Source organism: Rhinolophus sinicus, linkage group LG01 (assembly GCF_036562045.2).
Source record: "Rhinolophus sinicus isolate RSC01 linkage group LG01, ASM3656204v1, whole genome shotgun sequence".
In the NCBI taxonomy this organism is placed as follows: Eukaryota; Metazoa; Chordata; class Mammalia; order Chiroptera; family Rhinolophidae; genus Rhinolophus; species Rhinolophus sinicus.
This window is the reverse complement of record NC_133751.1, coordinates 30,295,869-30,309,949: the sequence shown is the minus strand read 5'-3', so window position 1 is coordinate 30,309,949 and position 14,081 is coordinate 30,295,869. Positions and strand designations below refer to the sequence as shown.

The window sequence follows — 14,081 nt, the reverse complement described above, 5'->3', positions numbered from 1 at the left end:
TGACAGCTGGGAAGGAGCGTGGACAAAAGACCTGGGGTGCCCTCATCCCCTGTTGCCAGAGACTTACACATACTTTACAGCACCTCTGTTGGGTTTTGTTCCTTGCCGATTTTCCCTGACCAGAGTTCACTCCAACCCATCCTCTGAGGTTGGTATTCCGTGAAACTGTTTTATGATTAACAGGAGAATAAGGCCAGCTTCTCTCTCTCTCTGTCTCTGTCTCTGTCTCTGTCTCTGTCTCTGTCTCTCTCTGTCTCTGTCTCTCTCTGTCTCTCTGTCTCTCTCTCTCTCTCCCTCCCTCCCTCCCTCCCTCCCTCCCTCCCTCTCTCTCAAAATACACTTCTTCAATACCCTACTTGACTTGGCACCAAGTGCCATAATGCCAGGTTGACGCACTGAATATACAACAGTGAACAACACTGACATGGTCCCTGCCCTAATGGAGCTTAAACGATTTCACATGAGGCCGATATACCAAGTGATGAAGTTATTTGCTAAGAGCTCTGTAGCAAGAAAGTGGAAGAACTGGGACCTGAACTAAGTTTATCTAACTCTGTACCCATGACCTCACCACCATACCAGGCTGCCTGCCTTTCTGAGGCTCGGGCTGTCTGAAAGAATGTGTGTTTTTTTAAGAAACTTTATTTTCCAGCAACCTTATTTCCATTTTCTGTTTAAGAGTCTGTGGAAGAACTGCTTAAAATCACTCAGCGGTTGTTTCTATCCATTCAGTGACCTGAGCAGTGGGAGCTGCAGACCAGTTTTCAGTGGCAGCTAAGCATTCCAGTCTTTAGTAGACAGCTGCTGGATGGGCACAGAGGGCCCCTGCATGCATTGAGACGGCTCTGTCACCTCAGGTTGAGTAGCAGTCAATTCAGGACCTGGAGCCGTCCATTCACCCTGAAAATCCTCCTTAGTTATTGCCTTTTTTCACAGCGGCCCACTCTTTCCTTTTCAGTCTCCAGAATCTCTGTAGAAGTAAGAGATCAGGCCTGGCCTCCTACGGGTATTCATGGGAGATGGTGCCGCCCATGTTCAGCACTTCCCAGGCCAGCATCCGCCACGTCAGACCTACTGAGTGAGCCCCCTTCTGGTTGCATGGGATGGCAATGTCCACATAGTGCAGAGGAGAGTCTGTGTTACAGCGCAGTGGTCAGCAAGTTAACGTAAGTCGCCACTGTGAGATGCTAATGGTCAGCCCTGGGATCAGTAACCACCAGAAGACACTGCTCCATGAAGGCTGCTTGGATCTAGTTAGCAGCCAGCAACAGAAGTAGCCCTGGTGACAGCAGCAAACTACACAACTCTCTGGCCAGCATTCCTGGAGGATATGACACTGACATCAGCTGAGTTTTCAATGGCAAAAAGTGGGACGAGCTGCCAGCAGAAGCTTCTCCCAGGTTCTTTTCAGATTTACGAGATAATGTCATTACTTTGCCCTTTATAGATGTACTGTTCCATTTGGCAGTCAAGGTTGGTGCCACGTAACTGGGTGCTGGTGCAAGGAATTTGAGGACATCCTCCTCTTTCATTTGCAAGACATGAAGAACTCCAAACATCGTGAAAGTTTCCCTTTAAATTATAATGGGGAACCCAAACAACAAGGCCATATGGACCCCTCTGGTTAGCATGGAAAGGCCACAGGCTTTTGATAAAAGAAATACCTATGTGGCATACAGTACCTATATTTCTCCTCCTACCTCCCTCCTGTCAATACTAAGATCTCCATATGTCAGAGTTAAGCTTGGTGTCAAATATCTCTGCCACAAACCTAGGATGAGCTTGCTAGGATTGTTATCAGAGTGGGATAATTTTGGCAAATTACACCAGAGAGAAACTCATTTTGCACTTTTTATTTAATCCTCAAATCTCACCTTGGAAAAATGGGTTCGCTTGTCTCATAAGTCCTCACATTCAGGATATCTGTCTTTATTGAAATCTTAACTTTAGTGTGTTTTTACAAATTTAAATTCTGTGTGTGTTTTTTTGTTTTTTTTTTAAAGGATTTTTTTTTTTTTTTTTTGAACAGGACTTTATTGGGGAACAATGGTCAAATTGTTGTCCTTTCAATCTTAGTTGTGCGGGGTTCTGTTCAGCTTCAAGTTGTTGTTCTTTCAGTCTTAGTTGTGGAGGGCGCAGCTCAGCTCCAGGTCCAGTTGCTGTTGCTAGTTGCAGGGGGCACAGCCCACCATCCCTTGTGGGAGTCGAACCGGCAACCATGTGGTTGAGAGGACACGCTCCAACCAACTGAGCCATCCAGGAGCTCAGCGGCAGCTCAGCTCAAGGTGCCGTGTTCAATTTTAGTTGCAGGGGGCGCTGCCCACCATCCCTTGCGGGACTCGAGGAATTGAACTGGCAACCTTGTGGTTGAGAGCCTGCGCTCCGACCAACTGAGCCATCCGGGATGGCAGCTCAGCTCAAGGTGCCGTGCTCAATCTTAGTTGCAGGGGGCAGAGCCCACCATCCCTTGAGGGACTCGAGGAATTGAACTGGCAACCTTGTGGTTGAGAGCCCACTGGCCCATGTGGGAATCGAACCGGCAGCCTTCGGAGTTAGGAGCACGGAGCTCTAACCGCCAGAGCCACCGGGCCGGCCCTAAATTCTGTGTGTTTAACTTCAGTATTAAAATGGAATTCCTAAAGGGACTAGATGACTATGAACTCCTCGCAAGTTATAGGTTCATTTTTCCAGATTCATTATCCACAAACTCATCAAAAAAACATTTTTTAAATCAGAATCCATAAAATCTCTTTAAACCAATTAAGATAAACATAAATATTGATTTTTATCTCTTGTTTTAGATTACAGTATAACTTCTTGGAGATCGATTGAATGAGTGTTTTAAAAGAAGTACAGTTTTATTAATTTTAAGTATCTTCAATCAATGAAATTCTACATAAAACTTTCAAATGTGTAGTATGATTTTTTCACACTATCAAATGTGATGGCACACTTGGAATATCAAGATATCATTAATTGGAGATTAGTACAGGAGAGGCTTATTAGGGAGTACACTTAGAATCAACACCTGTGGAAAGGATGGAAAGGAATCACAACTGGGTAGAATGAGAGAAGTCATGCTGCTATGCAGTCTGATGGACCTCACATCTGTCAGAATGGCCATCATTAATAAATCAAAAACCAAGTGTTGGCAAGGATGTGGAGAAAAGGGAACCCTCGTGCACTGTTGGTGGGATTGCAAATTGGTGGAGCCACAATGGACAACAGTTTGGAGAGTCCTCAAAAAATTTTCAAAAAGAACTACCTTATGACCCAGCTATTCCACTCCTGGGTTTTTATCCAAAGAAATCCAAAACGCTAATTCGAAAAGATATATGCACCCCTATGTTCACTACAGTGCTATTTACAATCACCAAGATATGGAAACAACCGAAATGCCCATTAATAGATGACTGGATAAAGAAGAAGTGGTACATATACGTATATACAATGAAATATTACTCTGCCATAGAAAAGAATGAAATCTTCCCATTTGCAACAACATGGATGGACCTTAGAGGGTATTATGCTATGTGAAATAAGTCAGACTGAGAAAGACAAATGCCAGATGATCTCACTTATAGGTGGAATCTAAAAAACGAAATAAACAAACAAACAAAACGAAAACGGACTTATAGATACAGAAAACAAACTGATAGTTTCTAGATGGGAAGGGAGTTTAGAGGCTGGGTGAGAAAAGTGAAGAGATTAAGAAGTACTAATTGGTAGTTACAAAATAGTCATGGGGATGTAAAGTACAGTATGGGGAATATAATCAATAACATTGTAAAAACTATGAATAGTGTCAGATGGGTACTAGATTTATTGGGGGGATCACCTCATAAATTACATAAATGTGTAACCAATACACTGTATACCTGAAAGTAATATAAAATAATATTGAATGCCAACTATAAAAATAATAGTAATGGGATATAAAGTACAGCACAGGGAATACAGTCAATAATATTGTAATAACTATGTACAGTGTCAGGTGGGTAGTAGACTTATTGGGGTTGCCACTTTGCGAAGTATATAAATGTCTAATCACTATGCTGTTTTAGTACATCTGAAACTAATAAAAAAATCAATTGTATTTACAAACACTACCAATAAACATGAGACACTGAAATTAAAAATACAATACCATTTACAGTTGCTCAAAAAATGAAAAATTTAGGTAAGTCTAACAAAACATGTACAAAACTTATATGCTGAAAACTACAAAATGCTGATGAAAGAAATCAAAGATCTAAATACTCATAGGTGGAGAGACATGCCCTATTCACGGACTAAAAGACCAAACTAGTAAAGATGTCAATTCTCCTCAAATTAACATATACATTTAATTCAATTCCTGTCAAAATTCCAGTAAGATTTTTTTGTAGACATACACAATATTATCATCAAATTTATATAGAAAAGCAAAGAAAATGGAATAGCTAAAACAATTTGGAAATAAAAGTGAAGTGGGAGGAATCCTTCCACCTAATTTCAAGATTTATTATAGAGCTACAATATTCAAGATCATACGATACTGGTGGTGGAATAAACACATAGATCACTGGAACAGAATAAAAAAAAAAAAAAAAAAAAAAAAACAGAAATAGACCTCCCACAAATATACCCAATTGATTTTTGAAAACAAGTGCAAGAGAAATTCAAAGGAGGAAAGATGGCCTTTTCAACACATGGTGCTGGAGCAAGTGGATATCCATCCATATGCAAATAAATAAATAAATAAACCTTGACATAGGTCTCACACCTCCTATAAAAATTAACTCAAAATGGGTCACTGATGTAGAATGAAATGTAAAACAATAAAATTTTTACAAAAAAACTCAGAAGAAAATCTCTGGGATGGAGGACTAGTCAAATACATGGCTCCAAAAGCATGATTCATAAAAGGAAAAATTAGTAAGTTGAACATCATCAAAATTAAAAACTTGCCTTGTTGAAAGACCTTGTTAAGAGGATAAAAAAACAAGCCACAGAGAGGGAAAAAATATGTGTAAACTGTATCCAAGTAAGGACTAGTACCTTAAATATATAAATATATAAGAACTCTCAAAATTTAAACATGAAAAAAATCTAATTAGAAAATGGGCAAAAGACGTCAAGAGACATTTCACCGAAGAGGATATCCAGTAGTCAAATAAGCACATAAGAAGATGTTTAACGTCATTAGCCATTAGGGGTATGCAAATAAAAAGTACAATGAAATATCACTACCCATCTGTCAGAATGTGAGAATAGCTGAAATAAAAAGTAGTGATAACACCATGTGCTGGCAAGGATGTCAAGAAACTGGATCGCTCATACACTGTTGCTGGGAATGCAAAATAGTGTAGCCACTCTAGCAACAACTTGGAAGTTAAAAACAAAAACAAAAAAATATTAATACAACTACCATACTCCTAGGCATTTATCCTGATGAAATAATAACTTATGTTGATATGAAAACCTGTACATGAATGTTTATAGCAGCTTTATTTATAATAGCCCCAACAACCCAGATATCTTTCAAAGGGTGAATGATTAAACCAACTGTGTTACATCCACACCATGAAATACCATTCAGCAAAAGAGGAAATGAACTACAGTATTGTACAAACAACAACCTGGTGAATCTCCAGGGAATTCTGCTGAGTGAATAAAAGCCAATTCAAAAAGGTTAAATACCGTATGATTCCATCTATATAACATTCTTCAATTGACAAAAGTAAAGAGCTGGAGAACAGATTAGTGGTTGCCAGAAATTAAGAATGAGACAAAGGGCAGGAAGGAAATAGGTGTAGCTATAAAAGGACAACATGAAGGATCCTGTGGTGATGGAACTGTTCCGTATTTTGTCTGTATCCGTGTCACTATGCCAGTTGTGATCCTGTAGTCGAGTTTTGCAAGATGCTACCATTGCGGGGAACAGGTTAAAGGGTTCAGGGAATCCCAGTTTTTCTTACAAGCGCATGTAAATCTACAATTATCACAAAGTTTTTAAAAGTTTGATTTTTTAAAAATATAAGGTACATTTTTTTTGCTTAAGGAAAACAACTCCCTGGTGTTATCTCTTTTAATAATTTTTTTCACAAGGCTTCCACAGCTTTGTCTTCATTGTTGGATGGCTGACTAACCCCATACACATGCCCCTTCTCCCCAGTCTCCTTACCACTAGGAGCAACCATGAGATACAATTTTGGCCAGCAGGTTACAAGGGGGAATCTATTGGGCATCTTCCAGGACTGCAAAATTTGAGCTTTCTTAATAAAAGGCACAGACTCAGTGGGTAGGCCATTTTGCCCTCACTCTTTGTTCCTTTGTCCTTGTCTGCTTCCTGTCTGGAATGCAAATGTGATGCCTGGTGGTACAGCAGCCCTGTCCTGACCATAAGGCAACAAGCAATAGGGCAAATGCCATCATGCTAAGGATGGTGAGGCAGAGAGCTTTTCTAGCTCTGTGACTTGGCTGCCTCATTATGTGCTGGCACCAACCCTGGGCTGTCCACTTTAGAGTTCTTACTATTTAAGGGGGGTTGGGGAGAAGGCCACCATATTTGTTTAAGCCACTCTTGGCCAGATTTCTCACTCACAGGAGATTCTCAGCAGGGCTGATATACTTTGCCTATCTTATAAAGACTGTTATAAGGGTGAAAAGCATGGTAGCTACTTAATAATTCTCTATGTGTTCCAGAAACCAAATTGCTGATACAGTATTTTATGTTTCTTATTCTCCTGAGCTTGGCCTGAATTTGTATTATAATCAGACTCTTGCCAATTGTTCTTCTAATTGAATTGGGCTTTTCTTGTAACTCAGACAGCTCAGAGTTTTTAATGGTCTTCCTCAGCCATTCTAGCCCTGGGCAGTCTCCCTTCTTTGACCTCACAGTACTTAACTGTCTGCCCCTCCCATTTGCAAATTCATCATGCACTGCCCCAAGAGACTTCTCATACAGCTGTCACAGAAGAATCAATGTTTAGAGTTGGAATTGACATTAAAGGTCATATTCCCCAGCCACCTCAGCGCATGTGAATTGTGGCTTAACTCTTGGATTTTTCTTTACCTCTTCTTCAGTTTACAGCTTATCGTCCCAACTAGATCTCAAGCTCCTAGAGGAAAGATACAGAATAAATATTTCTTGTTAGCTGCTACAAACCAGACACCCGACACTCACTGTTTAATGTTCACAACAGTCCTGTGAAGTACGCACTAATCCCCACTTGACAGATTAAAAAAAAAAAAAAAAAGATGAAGCTCAGAGAGATTATTACTTAGCAAAGGTATGGTACCTAGAAAGAGGAGAAGCTCGGATTCTGACTCAGGTCTTAAGATATTAAGCATCTTTAACCTCCTTCTAGGCAGCTAAACCACTTGATTGGATTTTGCCTTTTGGAGTTCAGCCTTTAAACTTCAAGAAATTCTGCATTCTGTTCACAGGCTTTCCCTCTTTCAAGAGATTGACAATGTATCTGCGATACTGTAATTTATGATAAAATTGTATATTTGGTCTTGATCCCCTGACACATGGCTCCTAAAACCCTTGTATACTCCTAAGTGATAAGCGCACGAGGAGCAACTTCATTCTATTATGGTGACTCTGGCTGGGCTCCTGGATGACTCCTAGATGGGGGGGGGGGGGGGCTGGTCACCACAAAGACCAAGCCATGATCAGAAGCTTGGAATTTTCAGCCCCACCCCCTCATCTTCCAGGGAGCAGAGAGGGGCTGAAAACTGAGTTAATAATTGGTCAGGCCTACATGAGAAGCCTCTCATGTAAGTGAGGGGTTCAGAGAGCTTCCAGGTGGTGAACACGTCCATATACCAGGAGGAAGACACACCCCCGCTTCCTGGAGACAAGCTCCCAGATCTCACCTTATGTATTTCTTCATCTGGCTCCTTTACATCCTTTCATAAACTGGTAAATGTGTTTCCCTGAGTTTTGTGAGCCACTCTAGCAAATTAACATAACCTGAGGAGGGGCTTGTGGGAACCTCCGATGTGTAGCCAAGTCCAACAGGAATTGTGGGTAACCTGGGGACCTACTATGTGCAACTGTCTTCTGAAGGGGGAGGGGAGCAGTCTTGTAGAACTGAGTCCCTAACCTGTGAGATCTGACAGTTAAATTGTAGGACACCCAGCTGGTGTCCTGGAGAACTGCTTGGTGTGGGGAGAGATACACCCACACATTTGGTGACCAGAAGTGTTATGAGTATGGCAGGAGTGTGACACAGGAGAATGTAGGTTTTTCCAACTCAATACCTACCACCCAAATGAGATAATGGTTCTTTGTGTTTAGTGCTGATGTTTTTTAAATGCAGCGCTGATAGAAGAAAAATATTATACTGTTTTTTTGTTTTAGTGGGAAAATTGTTAAATATCTCTTGTGGTAATATTTTGGAGCAAAAATACGTATATTGGTAAGTTAATGAAGAACAGTTTTTGTTCTGTCTGAATAGCAGCAAACAGCAGGGATTTGTAGAGAACAACTTTAAGCTATTTGAGATCACTCATGCCACTAAGAAAAAATAATAGAAATATTTAGAGACATGAAATTTAGTACTTCCAAGATTCAGAGAAATGTTGACAACTTTTGATTCCATTCAACAAACCAATTGTATCTTTATTTTTCATCTGCAACAGTCCCTAATTTAATCTGGGCCTCGCCGATTGTTTATTTGGACTTTGAAGCCTTTCAGCTGCATTACCTTTTTGCAGAACTTCTCTAATGCTAGATTTGTGATTACAATGCAGGTATAAGTTTCTTTTAATACCATTGCTATTGTTTAGGTAACAATATCAGGTAATTGGCTTTGAAGAGTACAGTCCTGTAGCTGTCATCCATCTCTGATGTAAAAGACATTTGATTTTCAAGGTGTACAGCTAGTCTCCTTACTTCTTTAAAAAAGTATATTTTTCCATTTCTGCATCTTAAAAAGAGCCTGGTCATAATTTTAGATGCATGCTTTTAATTAATGTACTTGTACATGACACCTTTGGAAACATACCTTTGCCTGTATAATCTGAGTTTATTTATAACACTCTAAACAAATAATGCTTAAATCTATGAACTTAAGATACTGCACTGGATATCAATTTTTAAAATAACACCATAAGCTATGGTAATTGGTTTTACATGCTTGAATGTTAACCAAAAATAAATAACCTAGTAAATAAATAAATGTATCTAATAGGCTCCTGTGTATCATGAGGTCGCATAGGCCTCTAGTCATGCAAATGATCTTACCTATTAACCATAAGCCTCTGAGGACAAGAGCTATTCCTTGTATACCTTTGTATCCATTGGATCTAACACAGTAGAGTCTAATAAACATTTGAAAGATGAATGAATGAATGAATGAATGAGTTTCCTTTAAGTGTAGTCAGGTGACTCATACCTCTTTGAATTTTTCCAGATTTCCAGCACAATGTTTTGCCCAGAGTAGACACATTTACTGATTGCACGAGTGTTGAAAGAAAGAAAGGGAAAAGTCTCCTTATCTTTCTCACCAGGCTACACTATTGTTCTAGGTATTAGGAAATACGCATTCTCCAGCCAGCTTGTCACAGGCACCACAGCTTGTCACAGGCACCACAGCGTGTCAGGGCTTAGGCAAGCTAGGTGTGCCCTGTGCACCCCTGACCCTTGTCTTTTCTTTGAACCTGTAACAACTTGCTAAAGAGTTACTTTACAATTATTCCTCTGTTTAAAATACAGTTTTAAAAAGATAGGATGATGTGTTCCTTTGATAATAAGGAGAAAAAAATGAAGAAACCTAACTTGTATGGATTCTGTTCATATTTTCTCTTCTCCCACTTCATTTATAAAGGAGCTTATAATTTATCAGGGAGGTGTCGATCTGGTGTGCCACATACCAAATTCAATTTATGGAAATTTTTGACAGCCTAACATTGGCTTTTTAAAAATGGAATTAATTTCTCTAGCACTTAGTATTCTTAGTGACGAGCAAGAGAAACTAAGCAGAAAGGAATTTGTGAACAGATGCTCCTGGTTGGCCCCAGAATCCAGAGGAGGGTGGAGGACCAGACTCAGGGCGGTACAGCCAGGAACAGCACCCAAATCACACAGCAGAGCCGACTCATCCAGTCAAGGCCATTCTGGCAGGACACACGCTGTAGCCTGCACCTCAGACTCAGCTACTGCTGCTGGCACCGAAGTCCCTGTTCCCCTGAGAACGCGATGATTCGGCCACCAAGGGCTTCCCACAGTCCCTGCTTCTTTGGCATCATTGACTCCGAAGTTCAGGGGAGGCAGCTATAATCAGCAGAGCCTAGATTCGTGCGCGGATAGAGGAGACTGGACAGCCGCTAGAGACCAGAGAGAGGTGGGCCACACAGCCTGCTACCGTCCTATTCCTTTCGTGCTAATTTTCAAAAAACTCCCTCCTACTGCCCCACCTTTGCCCCTTCCATGTACAGAACCCCTAAACAAGCTTAGTAATTTGCACATTCATTGACAAAATTAACACAGTTGGAAGCACTAAATTAAGAAGTCTGACGATAGCTGGCTGTTCCTGGTAAATATTTATTAGACCATTTTTAGACAGTGGTAATGCATTCAATTAATATTTATGAATGTAAAATAGAAAGCTCTAAATGGTCTAATGTAGCCCTAAATGGTCTATTGGTTGTGACTGTACTCTTCCAGTAGTCCTTTAAAATTCAGAATTAGCTCCTAAATAGAGACCGTGAGTGCCTTCAGAAACCGATTAAAATCTTACTCCCTACATGGAGTGATTTTCCTTGTCTGCATTGTTGTCCAGGCTTACTGCTTCCCGGTCCATCAGCTGCACTGTCAACTATGGCCCTTCTCCAATAAATGCTAATCCATCTCACAGAGTGAGCAATCAAACAGATCACTGAAAATTTACTTGAGTTCAACAAATTCTTGGATACACTCGTTAATTTTCTCAAAAAGCTTCCAAGAGGGTAAGTGGAGGGCCAGAATGTGATATTTATTCATGAGTTGCTTGGCATGTAGTCATAGCTTTAGTTTCACATACAAGGAAATGCTTTTAGCTGCAAGCATTTTATCTTCTATTCAAAACACAGCAAAGTCATCCTCTAAAATCCGAGCAATTAATTTATTGCTGAGCTTTAGAGGGTTTTCAATAAAACCCATCCATGTCACTAAAAATTATAAACAATTTTATGAACAATTATAAACAATTGCACATGCTACATTCCACATGACAAAACTGCCAAATTTCAACTTAATTTATACTTATTAAGCATAGATCTCAGTGTTAAACTATTCTAGGCAAGGTTATAAACATTGTCTTAACTGTCACTGCAAACACACGAGGTAGATTTAATCCTACTTAACTGATGAGGAAAGCAAAGCTCAAGGTCTATGGGAGTTAACAGAGACCACAAAGTTAGAAGGTGGTAAAGCCAGGGTTTGAGCCTGGCTCCTGATCCAAACCAGCTCTCTGCCTCTGCAGAATGATCCAGGATGACTAAGCATTTCGACAGGAAAGAGCAGTCAAGGTAGACCAAGCTTTGGAGAGAGATGTATAACATTGAGCCATTCTTCTCTGATTAAAATATAAATTAAGCCAATGATGAACCCAAATTGCTGGGATTTCATTGAGACACTGCATCTTGGCATCCCATCATTTAAAATGGGGTTGGAAGGAAGGACGTGTCCAAAGCCAATGGATGTTTCACCCGATGAAAGGCTGCCCCAAAATGAGGAAGGATGGCTAGCTAGATACAAATCTCATTATCTCAGTGCATAGGCTTAGAAGGCAAAAACGAATAAACAAAATAAAACAAAACCACATATAAAATAATGATGTTGAAAAGTTGTCTTGCAATGTCTAGTGACGACGTATATAATTGGACAGTCTAGCTGGGGCAGATATTTTGCAGTCATTTTCTCCTTCTTTACTCTCAAGATTACTTGTCAACATACATAAGCCTGACATTGTAGATTAGGCCCAAGAACTGGTGCAAGGGCACCTTAGCATGACTCCCAGAGTCATCTGGGTACCACATCCTTGCTCTAGCACCACAGCACGGAATTCAGGATCATATCTGGCCCAAGCTGTTCTAGCTCAGAGAGGTTAAGTAATGAATGAGGAGTTTATTTAGGAGTATGGGTACTATGCCCTTTACTCCTGCAAACCTAATGTGTGTCATACGACTCTGAGACAGGTAAGGTACACCTGGCCAGGATGCAGGTGTCTCCAGCACGTCCTCGAGCACTTTAGCTCCCTGTAGGTAAGACTCGGTCTGAAGGGAACTTTGAAAGGTCTGACGTGAGCCTCACTCGCTCAGACCTACCATCCCCAACTGTATGTCTGTTGGTATGGCCCTTTTGAGGGATCCTCCGGTGGAAGCACTTCTCTGTTACTACGAAATGAGAGCGGATCTCTCGCCTGCATACTCCCCCAGCTCTGACTTCGTGCTGCACCTTCAAATATGTAAACGTTCTTTGATTTGCCCAAGTGGTATCTTCGTGTGGTTGTTTAGTCGATCTGAGCCCATTATTCACATTTATCAAGTTGGTGTGTGTGCAGAGCCAAATGTCTACAATAGCACCAAGATCTCCGACTGCTTTTCAAAGGAATTGGGTAGGTTTATTGCAAAGCTGATGCTCAGTGATGGTTCTCATCCTTGACCAAAGTATAAGGCTCACAGCGACCTTCCAGAACGGATCTCTTTCTATCACATCCATCTAACATGATTCTTCTTTTACATATATCACAGGTTCTTAAACTAAGTTCTGCTAAGTAACTCACATAGAAAGTAAAGTTTAGGGCAAAACAGGCATACACATTTATGCAATGTGAAATGTGCAGTAGCAGTAAACCTTCTAAAAGCAGAGTCTTAGTGTAGCAAGAGTCTTTTTGTGTGTAATATTTTGATATGCTATATGGAAGAAGAAAACCTTCAAAAGTAATTTGATACTAACTCGAAGGTTTAGGTATATAATTCTATAGGCATTAATAATCTCTGGAAAATATTTTTATCTGCAACATATAATGTAAAATTAGCTTCTACTCAGCAGAAAGCTGTTCCTTGCCTCCGACTGATCTTATGGCTGATGGAGCTCTCACTCCATTTCCAGCCTTCCTTTAACTATTTACTGTATCTTTTACCAAGAACCATCCTTTCCTTTTCATTTTTACTACCAGTAACTTGCAGCTGTTTTCCCTCTGTGGATCCAGGTCAAAAGGGAAAAAGTGAACAAGGTTATTATGCCCTTGAAAACTTTTTAAAAGGCTATTTCACTCATCATTAAAGTCATACGTTTAAGAACCACGTAGAATTTTTTCAGATACATTACTCTGATATAATTTAGCTTCATAAAGGGTCAAGCATTTTCAAGGTTAATACAGACATTTGGTAAGCTTTTTCTTTCATTTTCTGGGTTGTGTAATACCGCTGTTCTGTAGTGGAAAGGATAGAGTCACAAGGGAATAACAGTCCTTTCACAGTGTCTCCTAGTGAGATAATGGGATTCCATTACTTAACCTTCTGGTTTCTACTCCCCTACTCCTTCAGATATAATTAAATTAGCCAATTTACTTTGACCTTGGAATTATCAGTTAGGTCAGTTTTAATTTTGTTTAATGTAGAGTGGGTTTTAAAAAAATGTTTTAAAGTAAACTCTTCATTGAAATGCAACATCTATGGAAAAGCACACAGATTTTAAGTTGTACAGTTTAATGAATTTTCACAAACTGAACACACCTGTGTAAACAGTGCCAGATCAGAAAAAGAACATAAAAACCCCAGATGCACCCTGACTCCAAGCGGTAGCCACTCTTCTGTAGATTACTTTTGCTTATTTTCGAACTTTGTATAAATGGAAACGTGCAGCATGTCTGTGAGTCTGGCTTCTTTCACTCAACAGTACATTTATGAGATTCATCCATGTTAGTACATGTAATAATTTGTTTATTTTCATTAAATACACTGTAGTTTATCTATTCCATTACTGATGGATTTTGGGGTTGCTTTTAGTTCAAGGCTATTCTAGTGTTACTATAGTGACCATTCTTGCACATGTCTTTGCTGAATGTATGTGTGCATTTCTATCGGGGATACATCTAGGAATT

At 40.0% G+C, this 14,081-nt stretch overlaps 1 long non-coding RNA gene across 1 annotated transcript in view; it reads right to left on the bottom strand.

Annotated features, from left to right (window-relative positions):
* Positions 1 to 5,473: 5,473 nt before the first annotated feature.
* Positions 5,474 to 14,081, bottom strand: part of LOC109447516 (uncharacterized) — a 65,965-nt gene continuing 57,357 nt past the window's right edge. The window contains exon 5 of the long non-coding RNA XR_012493812.1: positions 5,474 to 7,103. This is a non-coding gene — a long non-coding RNA (uncharacterized LOC109447516). The remainder of the gene's footprint in view (positions 7,104 to 14,081) is intronic.